Source organism: Pleurodeles waltl, chromosome 10, assembly GCF_031143425.1.
Source record: "Pleurodeles waltl isolate 20211129_DDA chromosome 10, aPleWal1.hap1.20221129, whole genome shotgun sequence".
NCBI classification, from domain to species: Eukaryota; Metazoa; Chordata; class Amphibia; order Caudata; family Salamandridae; genus Pleurodeles; species Pleurodeles waltl.
This window is the reverse complement of record NC_090449.1, coordinates 149,904,959-149,925,755: the sequence shown is the minus strand read 5'-3', so window position 1 is coordinate 149,925,755 and position 20,797 is coordinate 149,904,959. Positions and strand designations below refer to the sequence as shown.

The following is a 20,797-nucleotide window of genomic DNA, read 5'->3' as shown; positions in this document are numbered from 1 at the left end:
AGAGAGGCTCCATCGGTTGGACCCTAAGAGGGCTCTGAGTTTCTACCTGGAGAGAACAAAAGACTTTCATCTGGATGAACAGCTGTTCGTAGGGTATGTTGGACAGCGAAGGGGCAGAGCCGTCCAGAAACGAACAATCTCCAGGTGGGTCATCCTGTGTATAAAAGTTTGTTCCTCTCTGGCGAAGAAAGCTCCCCCTGAGGGTATCAGGGACCTTTATACTAGGGCTAAGTCGGCCACTTCGGCCCTAGCGAGAGGAGTTCCATTAGTGGACATTTGTAAAGCGGCAACTTGGGCGTCCCTCCATACTTTCGCAAAATATTATTGTTTGGATTCTGAGGTGAGGAGGGACGGTCATTTTGCTCGCTCGGTGTTGCAAGATTTCTTGGTGTAATCAGGCGGGCACCCACGACTGAGTGCGGTACGGCTTTGGGACTCTATTCATAAGGTGAGGAATCCACAGGTAGTTGTATCCATCAGAAGAACAAGTTACTTACCTTCGGTAACGCTTTTTCTGGTGGATACACTAGCTACCTGTGGATTCCTCACGGTCCCTCCCGCCTCCCCGTTGCCTGCCTGATTTCACGGTTTTCTTGTAAATGGTTTATATTTGTTTATGTGTATGTGTGTGTATATATATATATATATATATATATATATATATATATATATATATGTAGTTATGGGTGTACTTTAATATTATAATCTGTTATTTCGTGTGAATATTCTTGTGAAATGTTCTTGTGTATATGTATTTTTCTTTACGGTTTTCTATGGGTCGGTTCTCACCTGTTCGCCTCAAAGGCACAAAAAAAATGAGGTGAAACTGACGTCAGCACGGGGACCTCTTATTGGCACGGTGACATCAGACGGAGTCACGTGGAGCCGTGCCATTATGACGTCCTCGTCGACGTGGACAGCTAGGAAGAAGACTTTCCGTCGGATGCTGGCGCAAGGACGAATTCATAAGGTGAGGAATCCACAGGTAGCTAGTGTATCCACCAGAAAAAGCGTTACCGAAGGTAAGTAACTTGTTCTTTTGGGTTGGACAGGAGACAGCTACCTGAATCAGAACAGGATGACTGGGCCCGACATCATTTCTAATCTCAAAATTCTTACCTGGAATGTAAATGGTCTTAGAGTCAGCAGCAGGAGAAGGAGAATCCTTGAATTTTTAAGATCATCTGACAGTCATATTTTTCTCCTGCAGGGGAGGCACTTAAGACATGGGGAGTGGATGAATATTCTTAAGACACAAAAAGTTTGAATGTACTAAACAATCTTGCAACGTGAAAGGGATGGCAATTATCATGAAAAATAGGATTCAAGGTCATTAGACAGATGTAAATGCTGACCCTAGGGGGGGATGGGTATTGGCGAATATCAAGCTAGAAGGGGTCGAGTACACTCTGGTCTCTTATTATGGACTTAACATGGATGACCCTGGTCCACTCGTGGATCTATATGAGCAATTGTCAGAAAGAGCTAAGAACCAGATAATAGTCGGAGGGGATTTCGATGTTCTGCTCAATCCCACTCTAGCTAGATCTATCCCCAGACCAACTGTTAACACTATTAGAATGAGGAACTGTCTGTATAACATAATAAAGAATGTCTGCTTGATTGACCCCTGGCGAATTAGAATGGGGCAGACTAAGTAGTTCACCTTCTGGAACAAAAAATATTGGTATTGCCTCTAGAATTTATTTTTTCTTTTTTTTTGATAGATGCAAGACTTCGGAACAAGCTAGCGGGCACTTCTTACCAGCCATGTCATCTCTCTGACCATTCGGCTGTACAGCTAGACATAGCTCTCACAGGCCCTCGTGCACATTCCAGATGGACACTTGATAGATCTCTTTTGGGGGGAGGGAGAGATTATACAAATGTTGAAAAGGGATTCCAAGGACTTTTTTTTTTTTTTTAGATTAATTTGGGCTCAGCATCGATAACCACAGTTTGGGATGCATATAAGGCTTTTATTCGTGGGAAAATGATTAGCTATGCAGCTCACAGGACTAAGAGAACTAAAGCCACAATAGAGACCTTGGAGGGCAACCCTTAGCAAACTGCAAGCTCGGATGGACACCTCTAAGGAAGCAATAACGCAGATTGACCTATAGAACCGAATTCAGGAAGCTCAAAACTCACTTGAGCCTTTCTTGGAATCCATTGTGAGGAGCAAATGGGAAGCCAGTAACATTGCGCATTTTGAGTATGGTGAAGGATATGGGAGGCTATTAGCTTGGAAAACCAGGTCTGACATTACTAGAAATACTATTAAAAGCATAGTGATGGATGAGTCGGGCAGAGTGTCTTCAGAAGATTGATATTGTAGGAGCATTTGTTCAATTTTTCTCAGAATTCTATAAGGAAGACACTGTGGCTCCGACAGAGGTGATCGAAAACTGGTTGAGGAGAGATACCCTCCCTAGGTTACAATTAGAGAAGAATAAGGCCCTTAATCAACGTTTCCAGTGTGGCGAGGTATATAATGTTATTGCCGGGTTGAAAAATGGGAAGGCTCCGGGTCAAGATGGGATCCCAGCCAAAGTGTACAGACATCTATTTAAAAAAAAAAAAAAACTTGGGCCCGTTTTTACTTAGCTGATGAAGTCGATATTTATAGAGTCTACCTCGGTTCCGTACTCATGGAACGAAGCCATTATAACTTTAATATTAAAGCTGCAGAAAGATGCTAGGAGATGAGTCGTATAGACCAATCTCATTGCTTAATAACGATTTATAAAAAATGTACACAAGTACTTGCCAGGATACTGCACAATGTGATTGGTGATCTGATACATAACAACCAGAAAGGTTTTATGAGAAACTGGTACTTAGGTGATCTGGTCCACGATTTAGTTTCTGCAATTGACATTGTTACTGTCACTAATACCCCTCTCACCATTCTAACAATCGATGCCGCAAAAGCGTTTGATAGGGCGAGTTGGCTCTTCTTGCAGGTAGTGATGGAACATAATAATTTAGGAGACTATTTTCTTAAGGCAATCAAAGCTATTTATAAAGCACCTACAGCCAGGGTTCTGGTTAATGGCTCCTTATCTCCACAGTCTAAAATTGAACGAGGAACACAACCGGGATGTCCTCTCTCCCTCTCTCTCCTTCTTTTCAATCTATATATTGAACCGTTGGGTAGGAGAAGCAGATTAGATCAGAGAATAACACCTTTTCAGTATCAAGGATGGGTTCTGAAGGTAGCCCTATATGCAGATGACCTCCTTGTTTATACACAGGATCCTCAAAGTTCCTCTCAAGCACTTTTTGAAACCATAGCAGGGTTTGGGGAAATCTCTGGATATTCAGTCAGTACCGATAAATCCGAGGTGACAACTTGAACTGGTCCACAAGACAGTAGATTAGAGACAGATGAAATTCGTTACCTTGGGGTAAAAGTGGTTAAAAACCTGGCAGAGATGGCCCATACAATTTTTTTTTTAATCTTCTCAGGGTAACAAAGAGGCTCCTCGCCCATTGGTCGCATCTACAACTCTCTATTCTAGGTAGAACAAACTCAATAAAAATGGTGATACTCCCAAAATTAACTTTCATCTTTAACACTCTCCCCTTTTTTTTTTTTAAGGCTGACTGGTTATATAAATTGCAGGGGGGAAGTAGTCAGTTTCAACTGGTCATACAAAAATCCAATTAGCCTGGAAAAAATTGAGGAAAAAGAAGCTAGATGGAGGAATTGCACTTCCAGATTTTCAGCTTTACTACTGGGCATTCCAATTGAAAAACATTAGACCACTATTTTCCAAACAAATACAGTTCCTCCCGGTTACGGGCACTAACAGGTAGCTTCTGGGTGCAGGGTACACATTTCCTTTATGAATTTGTCCATCTCAGATACTACAAAAAAGTAAGATTAAAAGTTCTTAATACCACTTGCAGGGTTTGGTTTGCTTTGAGAACGAGGCTGGGAATCCCATATTATAGTGAGCTGGCTCCAATTTGAGATTCGCCCAGTACACCAATATGTTTACAAGATACCCTAGCTATCCCATTGATAGAGGGAGGAATTGTACGATGGGAACAAATAGTTACCAGGAGGCTCTGCGATTCCATGGGAGTCCCTATCTGATGTGACAAATGCTAAGTTATCCAGATTTAAATATATACAAATTAAATCCTGGGTACAAGGAGAGCCTGAGGCCAGGCTTGTTACAGTTTGGGAAAGGGAAATTATAGGTACCCAGAGGTTAAAGAAAGAAGTTTCGAAATAGTATTGGATATTAATATAGGCCGAGGATGCCTCTCTTCCATTACTTGTAGAGGGGTGGAAATTTGGTTTCCCAGCACCTGACCTCCCTCATTTTTGGCAGACATCTATGAATACACCTTGGTCTGTGGTGAAACCTGCCTCCTTGAGGAAGAATCACTTGTTCAACTTGCACAGTGTTTATTGGACTCCCAGAAGGCTAGCTAGAATAGGCATTCAGAGGAGGAGCAACTGCCTGAAGTACGGCCTAGAGGGTGTAGATGACATACCCTTTTGGTGGCGGTGTCTGGTAATACAACATTTTTGGGAAAAAGTGGGCAAGATTTTATCCATTATAAACCGAAACAGACCAGTAGAAATCGGTTTACCAATGATTGTTTTCAGGCTATATGAGGGTCCCGGTGGAAACACACACGAGAAATTGGTGAAACCTTTGGCACATCTTTTTTTTTTTTTTACTTGGTACATATTTCCCGCCGTGCTATCAATATTAAGTGGATATCGAGTCTCTCCCACCCCCCGCCCCCACACAAACCATACTGATTGGCTATTGTCAGTGAAGAGAATTTCTGACCTTGACTGTACTAACGGCCAGGCCAGGTGTCAGAGAATGTGGGAACCTTTTTGACTTTCTATAGAATTAACTTTTCCCGTTTGTAGGCCAGGAAGATATGTTTGGAACAACCTTTCTGCATCTGACTGTGGTTACGTGTCCAATGATTAATAATTTTATACACAACAGAGGCGGAGGGGAGGTGGATAGGTTCCTACTTTCCAGTAATCAGGCAGTTCCTAGAAGGGGCAAAGAAAATGGAGAAGGTGTTGTCCCACAAGGTCGACACTTGATGCTATGGAACTCGAATTTTATACTTACAAGGTTAATGAAACAGCCCTTTGAACCCATGCACAAGTTGGACTCAAATATTTAACACCGAAGATGGTATAATCAGAGGTTCAAGCAGAAAGGACCCTTAAACACTGGATGACTGAACAAATGTGTGCTGAGAGGGTAGTCTGTTCTTCGTTTGTTTGCAGCGGTAAGCAAATGATCAACTGTAACTAAAGGAATATTGCAAGATGAATACTACAAACTATCCAAGAATGGTACAAGGCAGCAGTTGGTAGTATTAGATAAAAAGCACAAGTGCACACAACAAGGAATAAAGGAATGAAACTAGCTTTTACCTCCAGTGTTTCAGTTAATGACATTTGCATGGCAGCCTCATGGTCCTTCTTACACATAGTCTCTAAACACTTCTGTTTAGATATACAAGCTAACAAAGATGCAAAGGTATGACAACCGGTACTAAAACATCTGTTCACAAGTGCATTCTCATTCCATTTCAACCTGCCAAAGGAACACACCTACAAAATATATGCACAACACGTGAGTCCAGCTATGATTCTCGTTGCAAAACGAAATGGCTGTTTGTACTCACACCCCAAACTTAGGTGATTTGGAACTGCAAAGGAGGGTGTGCAGCCTGATTATAGGTAAGCCAAACAACACTTTGGTAAAACCAAGATAAAAACAGAATCTGAAGATGGCAACCACATGCGTGGGTCTTCCAAAGTGTACATCTGAAGTCATTGGAGGATGGACATACCACCAAATGGTGATCAGCGATGCCCATGCTCACAAAAATTAATTGAAGAATAGAGAGACCACTCCGAGCACAACTACTAGTTGGTGGAATAAAGCACAGCATGTGAATCCTAATAAATTCTTCAAATGCAAGCACACTCCTACATGTAAGTAACCATTTGGCTTTTTTCTGCATCTCTTTGGTGCGACTCTGTGCACATGTACTAACAGTGAATACCTCACATGCTGTCTGTTATTAAGTTTCTTATTGCCCTACTCCTCATTATGCACCCTCTCTTTCAGCTCATGCCTGTAATTGTAAAGTGGACTGTTAATTCTTGAGCAGTGAGCACTGAGACATAAACAGTTTTTCTTAACCTTTGCCAGATGCATTCACTTTCAGCTCAAACCTTTTACTACATTTACAGCCAACTATATCTGTAAAAAAAGCCTACTCTAGTAGGATTTTAAATGGTTCTTTAACATAGTAGTGGGTGTTGTGAGCACCTCTGAGCCTAGTTAAAAGAAGAATTCAGTTTACTGACAAGCAAGCTTCATACGCTTTTCCATCCCTTTATTGTTTCTCATTCTCCAGCTCCTAGACTTGTCTAAAGGAGATGAAGTTGAAAATATGCCTGAACATTTCAGAAAGTTGTGGAGTTTTAACTTGTTCTACTGCCATTTACACAAGAGCAAAGGGATCTGATGCAAATACCTTTTGTAGAACTACCTGCAAGACCTATGCCAGTTTTATGCATACATTTACCAACCGGGTGACCGATCTTTTGTGATCTATCACGTTCATTAGTCAATAGTTTTGTAAAGCACATTGAGTCGCCTTAGAGCTACTTGACGGTGCTGTACGTGTCTAGTCTGAAGTAAATGTTAAGAGAGAGAATGTGAGAGGCCAATCAAATGTGAAGCATGACCCTTGCCTTGTTTCCCTCGATTACTAGCACAAAGTCTAGTCTTTAGTGTTAAGTAAATCTGAACAGCTAAATTTTTAAGTTTATAAAGTGCAGGAGGCTGTGTTCTGCCCTAAAATAATGGCTGTTCTTTTCTCCTTTGCTGCAACTGTCTTTTGGTAGGTTTGCTATTCCCCTTGCTTCCATTATATGCTTGTTTGGTTAAGTACACAATTACACACGGTTAACAATTTATCCTTTTCGTTGGCGCTAATTGACGTACTGTCAATCTTGATAAAAAAATATGTTTAGTGGCATCTGTGGCTGTAGATATATACATGCTCTGCATACTCCTGCCATCTAGTGTTGGGTTCGGAGAGCTGCAAGTTGTTTTTTCTTGTAAGAAGCATTTTTGAGTCATGGGATTGAGTGACTACTCCTTCTCTGTAATACTGCACATGGGCATCGACTCCTTTGTTAGATTGTTTCGTCTCCGCCATTGGGTTCGGACGTGTCTTAGCTCCATCTTTCGACTCGCTGCAGTCTGAAACTTTCCTTCCGTCTTCCCTTTGTCAACGGTATTGTTTTCTCGACTGATGGTTCCATCTTGCCGTTCGTCTCCACCCGTCGGCCTGGGCACCGACCGCCCACCCTCTGGGGCGACCTCACCCGTTTGGTGAGCTGATGAAACAGACGACATTTTGTTTCTTTCCTCTCTGCCACTTGAAATTCCCCCACACCAACCAACATCTGAGGTGTAACTTGCGCTTCTCCAGCAATCACCAGGAAGCTTCCTGCAATGTTTGCAAATCTTTCAAGTCAAAGACCCTTCGGGGCCTAAGAGCTTGTCAGTTAGAGATGGCGCACTAGACTCCAGATGACTCACAAGACATCTTTTTTTTTGGGGGGGGGGGGGCACGCCCAGGAGAAGCCGGAACAATGGAAGGGATTCTCCATCCAGTATTCCGACATCCAGTCGGATATCAAAAGCCATGAGGTGACATCAGCGCAACTATTGAGTACTGTGGCCCCTCCTGCCCAAACTAAAACTGCTAAAAGGTCCCTTGCAGAGGTGGCTGGATCTAGAAAACTGCTTTGGCTGCCCTGCCCTCCAGCTCAGCTCCAAAAATAGCCAAGATCACAGCACCATCTTTGGTATCGACCTCCAGCTCCCTCGGTCTGAGCCATTGTGATCTGGACTTCGGCACCTACTTCACCTCCGAGCCGACCAGCTTCCACTACTGTGCCAACAAAAGGACAATGACTGAAACAATCTATGCCAAAAACAAGGGAGCCAGCTACATCGGAGCACAAAGACTCCGCCAAACTTCAGCTACACCATCACCAGTTGAGCCTATTTTGGAGACTATGGACGCTCGACATCGCCATATCCAGGAGGGTACAGAGTGCATTGTTGCTTCCCCCATCATATTCAAGAGGAAACTGTCCTTCTAAGAGACTTTGGAAATTTCACCACAGCCAAAGAAAGTCACTAAAGACCAGGGCTACCACCACTTCTCTCAAGCCTTCTCATCTTTCTCCTGATCCACCTTCTCCACCACCTCCACTCTCTGCTTCTCCTCCACTCCCCTCCTCATTCACTTGCCTCTCCTTCTGCAGGAGATCGGACCCTTTCCTTTTATTTATCGGGGAGGATTTAGGTGGGACACAGCAGGACCCTGATCCATGGGACACATATGACCCCGATCCCATAAGTACAGACCCAGATTTGTACTCTGCATGACCCTGCCCACCAGAGGATGCTACTACCTACCAGCAGGTAGTAGCTCAGGCAGCCGCCTTCCATAATGTTGAGCTGTACAGGAACCTCATTGAGCAGAACTTCCTTATTGTTACCCTAACATTCACACATAGGGATATCTAATTTCCTCCCCATGCTCCCTGGCATGCTTCGTCACGTAGATGACCCCTAGAGTAGACAAATTATAAACCTGCTCCCTCTTATCCAATGTACATCGGATCCCAGGACCCGCCAGACTCCATAGTGGCCACCTCTGCCCAAAAACGGGCCAATAGTCAGGCCACAGGGGACTCTCCTCCCCCAGACAAGGAAAGCAAAAAGCTGGATTCTGTTAGCAAAAGGATGGCTGCATAGGCAGCCAGTCACTGGCGCATCACCAATTCACAGGCATTGCTAGCAATCTGCAATCCGGCTTACTGGGATGAAATGGAGGAGCTCCTCCAACATCCCCTGATGAGCACCACAAAAAAGGACAACAGATTGTTGACGAGGAGCAAACAATCACTAATAATTTCATCTGTTTTACCCTGGATGCCACAGACACGGCTGCACTGGGTATAAACACCAGTATCCTAGTAAGGAGACACACCTAGCTTCGATGCTCTGGCTTCAAACCAGAGGTCCAGCAAACAGTGCTCAAAATGCCCTTTGACAAGGAGCATCTTTTCGGCCCTCAGGTGGACTCAAAAAGAGAGACCCCAAAAGCCATGGGTGCTTTTCACTCCCTCTCACATGGAGGCACTTTTTGTCAGCCCACGTTTAGTGCTGGTTACAAATACAGAACCTCAGAGACCTCTACCCCTAGTCCAGACAGCCTTCAACCTAATATTCTCTAGGTTTCTTCAGTGGAGCCTTTAGAGGCAATACCAACGAGGCAGAGGTAAGAGCACCACCCGCAACTCTACTCCCAAATCAAACAGTGACCACCTGCCTCTTCCCCACACCAATTCCACACCTGTGGAGGGACGACTTCAAACTTTTCATACAGAATGGGTCAACATCACCTCGGACCCATGTGTCCTTTCTATTATCCAACATGGTTACTGCCTTGAGCTCATTACCACCCCTCCAAACATTCCTCCTCAGTCTCAAAGGCTATCCCACTAACATCTCACCCTTCTCAAACAAGAGGTACAATCCCTTCTTCTCAAAGAGGCCATAGAGCCTGTTCCGTTACAAGACCATGGAACAGGAGTATATTCCCTTTACTTCCTCATCCCCAGAAAGGATTGGCTCTCTCAGGCCTATTCTCGATCTCAGACCCGTAAACCACTACGTTCTATCAGAACACTTTCACATGGTCACTTTTCAAGACGGTATTCCCCTCCTAAGACAGGGCGACTTTATGGTGGCCCTAGATCTAAATGACTCTTACTTTCAGCTCCCCATCCAGTGTGCACATCGCAGATACCTAAGATTCGTAATTGCTGGCAAACACTACCCGTTCAAAGTCCTCCTTTTCAGAGTCACCACAGCTCCCAGGGTCTTCACAAACTTCTTAGCAGTAGTGACAGCACATCTCAAGAGACACAAAGTAAATGTGTTCCTTTTCCTAGATGACTGGCTCATCAAAGCCAGCACATTACTACAAAGCCAGCATCACACTCAGATGACAGTGGATTTTTTGCGACCGTTGGGATTCGCAGTCAACTTTCTCAAATTCCACCTCCAACCTCTTCAAATACACCCCCTATCTAGAAGCTATGCTCAATGCGGAATTAGGGATAGCATACACCAATCCCGATGGGGTTCACAATTTCCTGTCTCTTTCTCCAGTTGCAACAGAATTGTACATACACAGTCAGGACTGTTATGTGCCTGTTGGGAATGATGGCTTCCAGCATTGCCATCGTTCCCCATGCCAGACTCAACATGCATCTACTACAGAAGTGCCTGTCTCATTAGTGTTCTCAGTTGCAGGGTCACCTGGAAAATCTAGTGTTAGACCACCATACTCGCCACTCTCAGCAATGGTGGAACACCACCTACCAGTTGAAAGGATGGCTTTTCCTGGACTCTGTGCCTCAGGTCGTTCTGACCACAGATGCATCACTGACGGGTTGAGGCTCTCACCTTCAAGATCTCACAGTACAGGGCCTTTGGGATCTCAGTCACCAATCCATACATATGTTACCTCGAGCTTTAGGCAGCATTACTATCCCTGAAAACATTTCTTCTTCACCTCTCTCACAAGGTTGTCGTGACAGCTATGTGTTCTCTACAGAAATAACGTGGGACACGGTCGTCCCAACTGTCACAACTATCCCAGACAGTATGGAAATGGGTTCTGTGAGAAAACAGGGCTGATTGCAGAGGCCCCATAACTTTTTGCCCCCATTTTCCACTTTATGCTGGTCTTTTCCTGACTCTGATGGTGCCCTGGGTACTGCTAACCAGTCCCCAGGGCCTGTGCTCTGTGTAAAATGGATATGCAAATTAGGCTATTTATAATTGGCTAAGTTAACTTACCTATAAGTCCCTAGTATATGGTAGGGCATGTAGGTTTAGGGACCACAGCATAGGTGGTGCACACCTAGGTGCATTGCTGAGGTGCCCAGTGTCATTTTAAAAGCAAGCCTGCCTTGCTGGCTGCTTTTAAATTAAAGTTATATGCAAATTCGACTTTGGAATTAAAGGTACTTCCAAAGTCTTAAACTACCTTATTTTTACATATGTCACCCCTAAGGTGTGCCCTATGTGCCCCTAGGGCTGGGTGCCATGTAACTATAAGCAGGGACTTTATAAAAATAGATTTATAAGCCCTGGTGAGGTAAAAACAGCCAAATTCGTTTTTCCCTCATTGAAGTAAATGGCCTTCATAGGCTAGAATGGGCAGACTTTATTTTAAATTTTAAAGTCTCCTTAAATGTTACATACCAAGAATTTGGTATCAAATTGATTGTTGTAATAAATCCCACAACTTCCAGTTGTTGGATTTAATATAACTTGTCCAGGTAAAAAGTTTAGACTTTACCTAAAAAGTTGCCAATTTCAGCTCTGCATTGTTTTTGCTGCTGTGCTCTGATTGGCCAGCCTGCAGCAGCTTCTGCCAGGCTACCTTGATGAGGTGTGAAGTGGCCTGACTTCACACAAAGGAATGTGCTTGGGGGAGAGAATCTCCCCTCAGCAGATGGTGAGGCAGGAAGGGGGAGGGCTGCCAAACTGGTCTTCAAAGGCAGAGAAGGACATTTGCAGCACCCAGCAACACCCCCACATCCTGCAACCCCAGACAACTAGGTGCCCCCTTGATTAGATTAGGAGAGGGCAGGAGAGGGGTGTGTTTATGATTTTTAGCCACACCAGTGGGTGGGCTCAGCCAGATGTAACCTCCAAAAATCAGATTCAGCCATGTTGGATTTTTGGAGACTGTTGCCTTTTGGGATGGATTTTTGCCACACTTCCCAGGAAGTGGTCATCACAGGGGGACGACCCTGTACCTGATTGGAGGACCAGGACCCCCCTGCTTTTCACCCAGGAGCAAGGATAAAACTGGCAGACCTGCACCCACGCCTCAAATCCCCCTCCAGAATTCAACAAGAAAGGAACTAAAGAAGAAGGACTGCCCTGCTGGACCCCTGGCCTGCACCTGGACCCTGCACTCAGAAAGACTGCACCAGCTGCACACTTGGGCTTCACCACAAGAAGGACTTTGCCTGGCTTCCACTGGTTCAAGGAGGGACTCCCTGTTTGCTACAGGTGAAAAATTGCTATCCAGAGTCCCCTGCACCAACTCCTGAAAAAGTGACCAGCTGACCACTGTCCAGTGGCCAAAAAGGAGTTTGCGCCAGGTGTATTCTGGGAGTTGAAGTCCGCACTTCCCAAGGACCATCACAGAACTTCTGGACCCTTGGGGTGAGCTGTGGACCCCAAAAGAACCTTAAAAGAACATCTGGGTGAAGCCCCAAAAGTTTAGAAAAGATTGGAGAATTTTTGAAAAAAAGCTCCATAAAGTGACCGACCCGACGCGGAAATTCTAGCCGGCTTGCCTCAACCGCGACCCAGCCTGACTTCGTGGTTCGTCCCGGTAAAGAAAAACATCCAAAAAAGAGACTAAGTCCGAACGTAAAAAGTTGACCGGGACCTTCCAGCCATCGTATCCGAGAAGGGCTCCACGGACGTCGGATCAAGATCCAGGTTTACCCCGGTCGAAGGATTTTCATCTCGAAAAAACGACTAAGTCCGAAGGTAAAAATCACCACCGAGGAAACCGACTTCGCGTATCCGGACAAGGGCTCCAGGAGGTCGGATCCAACTGGCAGGTTCGTCCCGGGGAAGAAAAACATCAAAAAAGAGACTAAGTCAGAAGGTAACTTTTTAACCGAGGCCTCCCGCGACTTGTAGCCGAGCAGGGCTCCATCGCGGTCAGCCTGAAAGTTTGACTTTGCCCCGGTCCTGGTGCAACCAGATGACCCGATTGGCGCTTTTTGTTTCTAAGCGCTAGAAAATAATAATACTTTAAAAATTCATATCTCCGGTTCCCCTGAACCGATTTTAATCGTTTTTGTGTCATTTTAAAGATAAAAATATAAGCTATTTTTATAAATTGGTTTTGGATTTTTAAACTGTTTCCTGTGTTTTATTTAATTACTGTTTTGTGATATTTGAATGCTTTACACTTTGTCTCCTAAGTTAAGCCTTGACGCTCGATGCCAAGCTACCAAGGGTAGAGCTGGGATTAATTTACTGAGACCTAACTGTACCTATGTGGAGGTTAGTGGCTTGTTGCTAGGTGTAGGTACCTACCTGCCCTACCAATAACCCATTTTCCAACATAATTGGAAGCAGCGACGGGATCCTGTACTTGTGTTCAATATCACGTTACAGTTTTGAGTAAAACAAATTAAAAATCCTTTAAATTGTCCTAGTGCAAAAATTGTTTTTAATTTTTAATTTGGATTAATTTCAATTATTGAATTTTTGTAATTCTTCTAAATTCTTGTTTCCAATTTTTGCAAAAAGTTTTTTTTGACACAAAACTAGGGAACCATAGAGCTTGATCTGGCTAGCCTACCCACACTGACAGTAGTCCAGCTTAGGGGGTTGTGTATTGAGAGAGGGTTGCCTGCAACCACTGATCTCAGGAAGCAAATCCTGATTAAATCCCTGACAGCATGGGCTGAGGCCCAAGAGGTAGAGACAGAGGAAGCTCCAGAGGAGGAAGAAAAAGGGGAAGATGCTAACTCTAACCACTCAGGGGAGGGAAGGCATCCAAGCCTAAGTGAGGAAGAGGAAGAACGGTCCTCAGTAGATACAGTCACTAGGGGCAGACCCAAAGCTAGTGGTAGGAAGGGGGTCCCTTCAGGAGGAGAGAACCCATCCATCAGAGAAAGAGAGCTGGAGGCCCAGCTAGCATACATAGCTTTGGAAGCAGAGAAGCTGGCCCTAGAAAAGGAAAAGTGGGCATACAAAGAGAAAAGAGATGGAGGCAGCGATAAAGAAGCTGAGGTGTCCATGGGTGGGGGAGTTTGCCCCAGATTACCCAAAGGGGTGGTTCCTGCCTATGTAGAGGGGGATGACCTAGATAAGTGGCTGGGGGCCTTTGAGAGGGCACTCCAAATGAGAAGGGTTAGGCCTCAATACTGGGGTTCCCTTTTGTGGGAGTTGGTCCCCAACTCAGGGAGGGATAGGCTTCTGACCTTAAGGGGGGAGGAGGCAGATTCATACCCTAGTATGAAGAGGTGCTTAGCCAAGAAGTTTGGTCTGACCCCAGAGCAATATAGAATGAAGTTCAGGGACACCCAGAAGGTCAGTACCCAGTCTTGGGTTGACTTTGTGGACATTTCACTAAAGGCACTAGAGGGCTGGATTATTGGTAACAACGTAGATACTTATGAGGGGTTCTACAATCTGATCATGAGAGAGCACATCTTGACCAATTGTACCCAAGAAAGGTTACGCCAGCATCTAGTGGACTCTAAGCAGACCAACCCTAGAGAGCTAGGGGAGGCAGCTGATGAGTGGTTGAGAACCAGGGTGGTTGTCAAGTCCCAGGGGGGAGACTCCAAGAAGGGGGGGACAGGTCCCCAAAAACCTAAGGAGGGAGGTGGTAAGCCCACCACAGAGACTCCCTCTGTACCCCAGAACCCTAAGAAGGAGGAGAGTAAATCCCACTCCCACTCCCACTCTGACAAGCAGAGACAGGGAGACCAAGGGTTAAAAAAACTCTTGGACAGTAGGGCTTGCTTTGACTGTCAGCAGACAGGTCACTTCAGAGGAGATGCAGCCTGTCCAAGGAAGGTGGTTAGCACTGGGCTGTCCAGTGTAGCCATAGAGGAGGATTCCTCAGATGATGAAGTCCTCCTAGCATTGTGCTGGGAGACAGGACCAGATGGTAAGCTGGTGATCCCTGAGGGTGGGAGTAGGCACTTCCACCACATTCAAGTGAATGGGATCCCTACCACTGGCCTGAGGGACACCTGTGCCAGTCACACTATAGTGAGTGACCGGTTAGTGACGCCAGACATGTATGTCCCAGGAAAGACAAAGAAAGTCAGGATAGCCACAGGGTAGGTCACCTCCAAACCTGTAGCCATAGTGCCCCTAGAGAGGGAGGGTATCCTTGACTGGATTAGGGTGGTAGTCAGTGCTGACCTTCCCCTAGATTGTATCCTGGGCAATGACCTCCCAGAGGTGAGTCTGGTCCCAGATGGGGTGGTCGCCCAGGGCGCCCCCCCAACCCAAAGTCCTGGGGAGTCAGTCCCTACAGTTAGGAGACAGGGGTCCCCAAGAAAAGGAAAGAAGAAAAGGAAGGGTAGGCCACCCTTAAAGAGAGTTCCAGGGAGCCAAGGGCCTTCTGCCCCAGCAAGGGGGGAGCCCAGAGTTGGCACTGGTGAGGCCTCACCTGACCCCAAGGAATTCCTGAGTAGTCAGGCAGCTGTCCAGATGCAAGGTGTTGCCCCTGCACTGACAGAAGGGAGAGTGGAAGGAGGGTGTCTGCCACAGGAGGTGGTAGCCCCCCACTCTAGACAGCAAGAGGGGTACCAGGACCCCAAAGATGCCCCTAAAGCAGCTCAGCCACCTGTCAGTGGAGAGCTTAGGGTGTGGTTCTGGGTACTGACAGCTGTCAGTAGCCTCTGCTGGGTGCTAGCCTTCCTGGCAGCACTGTACTTGGCCTGGAAGGCAGACCCCAGGGCCAATAACAAAGTAGGCCCCCTGACCCTATTGGTCATGGTGGGGTTGCTCAAGTGTTGGGTGACCTCTTTGGGTAAGCTAGGTGTTGCCCTAGCAAAGTTAGGAGTAGGGGAGGTGGGCACCTCACTACCCAAGTTGGCAGAGAGAGAGGAGGAAGACCCCCCTAGAGGGAAGTTTCAGTTTGAGTTGGGTCCTTTTACTGTTGGGATGGCTTCACTACCCAGAGGGAGTGACCCTGACAGGAGGATATAAGGCAGAGTAGGCCCTGCAAAGGGACAGCCAGTTTTCTTCACTGTCTTCCTCGCCTAACAAGCCAGGAAGACTCTCCCAGGGTTGGGCTGAGTCTCCTGGGCGTGTGGGCTGGGGGGGGGTTGTGTGAGAAAACAGGGCTGATTGCAGAGGCCCCATAACTTTTTGCCCCCATTTTCCACTTTATGCTGGTGTTTTCCTGACTCTGATGGTGCCCTGGGTACTGCTAACCAGTCCCAGGGCCTGTGCTCTGTGTAAAATGGATATGCAAATTAGGCTAATTATAATTGGCTAAGTTAACTTACCTATAAGTCCCTAGTATATGGTAGGGCATGTAGGTTTAGGGACCACAGCATAGGTGGTGCACACCTAGGTGCATTGCTGAGGTGCCCAGTGTCATTTTAAAAGCAAGCCTGCCTTGCTGGCTGCTTTTAAATTAAAGTTATATGCAAATTCGACTTTGGAATTAAAGGTACTTCCAAAGTCTTAAACTACCTTATTTTTACATATAAGTCACCCCTAAGGTGTGCCCTATGTGCCCCTAGGGCTGGGTGCCATGTAACTATAAGCAGGGACTTTATAAAAATAGATTTATAAGCCCTGGTGAGGTAAAAACAGCCAAATTCGTTTTTCCCTCATTGAAGTAAATGGCCTTCATAGGCTAGAATGGGCAGACTTTATTTTAAATTTTAAAGTCTCCTTAAATGTTACATACCAAGAATTTGGTATCAAATTGATTGTTGTAATAAATCCCACAACTTCCAGTTGTTGGATTTAATATAACTTGTCCAGGTAAAAAGTTTAGACTTTACCTAAAAAGTTGCCAATTTCAGCTCTGCATTGTTTTTGCTGCTGTGCTCTGATTGGCCAGCCTGCAGCAGCTTCTGCCAGGCTACCTTGATGAGGTGTGAAGTGGCCTGACTTCACACAAAGGAATGTGCTTGGGGGAGAGAATCTCCCCTCAGCAGATGGTGAGGCAGGAAGGGGGAGGGCTTCCAAACTGGTCTTCAAAGGCAGAGAAGGACATTTGCAGCACCCAGCAACACCCCCACATCCTGCAACCCCAGACAACTAGGTGCCCCCTTGATTAGATTAGGAGAGGGCAGGAGAGGGGTGTGTTTATGATTTTTAGCCACACCAGTGGGTGGGCTCAGCCAGATGTAACCTCCAAAAATCAGATTCAGCCATGTTGGATTTTTGGAGACTGTTGCCTTTTGGGATGGATTTTTGCCACACTTCCCAGGAAGTGGTCATCACAGGGGGACGACCCTGTACCTGATTGGAGGACCAGGACCCCCCTGCTTTTCACCCAGGAGCAAGGATAAAACTGGCAGACCTGCACCCACGCCTCAGATCCCCTCCAGAATTCAACAAGAAAGGAACTAAAGAAGAAGGACTGCCCTGCTGGACCCCTGGCCTGCACCTGGACCCTGCACTCAGAAAGACTGCACCAGCTGCACACTTGGGCTTCACCACAAGAAGGACTTTGCCTGGCTTCCACTGGTTCAAGGAGGGACTCCCTGTTTGCTACAGGTGAAAAATTGCTATCCAGAGTCCCCTGCACCAACTCCTGAAAAAGTGACCAGCTGACCACTGTCCAGTGGCCAAAAAGGAGTTTGCGCCAGGTGTATTCTGGGAGTTGAAGTCCGCACTTCCCAAGGACCATAACAGAACTTCTGGACCCTTGGGGTGAGCTGTGGACCCCAAAAGAACCTTAAAAGAACATCTGGGTGAAGCCCCAGAAGTTTGGAAAAGATTGGAGAATTTTTGAAAAAAAGCTCCATAAAGTGACCGACCCGACGCGGAAATTCTAGCCGGCTTGCCTCAACCGCGACCCGGCCTGACTTCGTGGTTCGTCCCGGTAAAGAAAAACATCCAAAAAAGAGACTAAGTCCGAACGTAAAAAGTTGACCGGGACCTTCCAGCCATCGTATCCGAGAAGGGCTCCACGGACGTCGGATCAAGATCCAGGTTTACCCCGGTCGAAGGATTTTCATCTCGAAAAAACGACTAAGTCCGAAGGTAAAAATCACCACCGAGGAAACCGACTTCGCGTATCCGGACAAGGGCTCCAGGAGGTCGGATCCAACTGGCAGGTTCGTCCCGGGGAAGAAAAACATCAAAAAAGAGACTAAGTCAGAAGGTAACTTTTTAACCGAGGCCTCCCGCGACTTGTAGCCGAGCAGGGCTCCATCGCGGTCGGCCTGAAAGTTTGACTTTGCCCCGGTCCTGGTGCAACCAGATGACCCGATTGGCGCTTTTTGTTTCTAAGCGCTAGAAAATAATAATACTTTAAAAATTCATATCTCCGGTTCCCCTGAACCGATTTCAATCGTTTTTGTGTCATTTTAAAGATAAAAATATAAGCTATTTTTATAAATTGGTTTTGGATTTTTAAACTGTTTCCTGTGTTTTATTTAATTACTGTTTTGTGATATTTGAATGCTTTACACTTTGTCTCCTAAGTTAAGCCTTGACGCTCGATGCCAAGCTACCAAGGGTAGAGCTGGGATTAATTTACTGAGACCTAACTGTACCTATGTGGAGGTTAGTGGCTTGTTGCTAGGTGTAGGTACCTACCTGCCCTACCAATAACCCATTTTCCAACAGGTTCTTAACCACCACATTCACCTGGTGGCAGAGTACCTCCAGGAACAAAAAGCGACTGCAGACCTGCTCAGCAGAGTCCATAAATGGGAACTCCATCCGCAAGTCCTTCAAAAATATGTCCTAACGTGTGGAACTCCTCAGATAGACCTTTTTTGCAACAGCAGAAAATTCAAAATGCCCAAGCTTCGTCTTCAGGTAACCACACCCTCTGTCCTTAGGCAAAAATCTATGGGTGGCCTGGTCAGGGATATTTGCGTACGCTTTTCCACCTCTCCCTCTCATTCCATCTCTGCTTCGGAGCTTCAGACAGACAACTCTCACCATGACCCTTATAGCTCCAACTTGGGCGCATCAGCAATGGTTCACCACACTTCTGGAGCTCTCAGTAGTGCCTCACGAGAAGCTCCCCAACAGGCTGAACCTTCTCACTCAAAATTGAGGACAGATCAGACATTCAGACTTCAAATAACTCAACCTTGCAATATGGCTCCTGAAGTCAGAGTTTGATTACTTAGGATTGCCTGCAGAATGTATGAACATTCTCAGAGAAGCTGAGCATGTTACGCTGCAAAATGGAAGCATTTTGTATGCTACTGCCCACCCAAACATATTAAAGCTGCTGTTCAAGACATCGTTTACTTGTTCCACTTACAAAAAAGCAAATTTAACTTACACTTCCATTCGCTTACATCTCGCAGCTGTAGCTGTGTATCTACAGAACAGGCAACATACTTATTAGTTCAGAATCCCAGTCTTCAAGACTTTCATGGAAGGCCTTAAAAGGGTTATTCCACCCAGAGTGCCTCATGTACCGTCCTCGAACCTCAATGTTGTGCTTACCATGCTTACGGGCCCTTTTTTTGAAGCACTTAATTCATGCCCTCTTAAGTATCTTTCTTGGAAAGTGGCCTTCTTAGTCACTATCACATCACTCAGACATGTTAGTGAGCTCCAGGCCCTAACTTTGGAAGAACCTTTCTTCCAAATTCATAGAGACAAGGTGGTCCTTCGCACAAGCCCAAAGTTCCTTCCTAATGTGGTTTTCCATTTCTATATCAACAAATTGATTGAACAGTCTTCTTCAGCAGCCTGACTCAGTTGCAGAAAGCGCCCTCCACCCTTTAGATGTTAAACGTGCATTGATGTTTTACATTCACACAACTAAAGACTTTAGGAAAACGGAACAGCTCTTTGTACCATTTTCATTACCTCACAAAGGTAATCCAATATACAGAAAACAGCATAGCTAGATGGAGAGTGAAATGTATACAAACTTGTTATGCCAACGCAAAAAGACAACTACAGCACTCTGCTAGGAGGAAGTGAGCTACTATGGCTTTTGTTGCAAACATACCCATTCCTGATATGTTAAGGCAGCTACATGGTCTACATCACATAATTTACAAAACATTATTGTGTGGATGAACTTGCACATCAGCAAGCCAATGTAGGCCAAGCAGTACTAAGAAATGTTTTCCAGTCATCTGCAACTCCCACAGGCTAGTCACTGCTTTCATGAAGTCACTGCTTTACAGTCTATGCAGAGCATGTGTACCTACAGCCACACATCCCATCGAAAGGAAAATGTTACTTGCCCAGTAAGCATCTGTTTGTAGCATGTAGTGCTGTAGATTCACATGCACCCTCCCTCCTCCCCGGAGGCTTGTGGCCATTTCAGTTACTTTTATACTTCTACATGTATAATTACATTTGCATGGACATCTCTCCCTATTCTTCCTCTACACTCCTTTTCTCACCCGCCTGTGGGAAAACAATTTAACAAGGGAGTTGAAGCTAATCAGCAGTATGTCAGAGAAGGAGTCACTCGATTCCCATGGAGAAATGCTTCTTCAAAGAAAAACAACTTGCAGCATTCTGAACTCAACACTAGATGGCAGGAGTATGCAGAGCATGTGACTCTACAGCACATGCCACAAACAGATGCTTATCGGGTAAGTAACATTTTCCTTTTCATATCAGTAAGACACAGAAAGCTCCCTGATCGGCCTTCTGGGTTTGCAGAAAATGTAATGGCTTTTTTTTTTTGCATTTCTGCTATTTTAGTTATATATATTTATTTCATATGTAAAGCACAGCTATTCCAGACAGTAGCCCAGGGTTCGAGGTGCACATAAACAAAGCACCTCCTTGTGTATTGCATAGTAAAAACTGATATCCCAAACAATGAAAATAAAAAAAGTAAACTTTATTAAAAATATTCTATCCTTTCTATTTTAAACCGATAGCATGATCGACCATACAGCTAAATAATAATTTGCAGCAATCTGAGTCGGTTTAATCAAATTAGTTTT

At 45.4% G+C, this 20,797-nt stretch overlaps 1 protein-coding gene across 1 annotated transcript in view; it reads left to right on the top strand.

The window, feature by feature from the left end:
* The window catches only part of COPS3 (COP9 signalosome subunit 3), a 146,011-nt gene that overhangs the window by 112,689 nt on the left and 12,525 nt on the right, over positions 1-20,797 (top strand). The gene's annotated exons all lie outside the window — the stretch shown is intronic.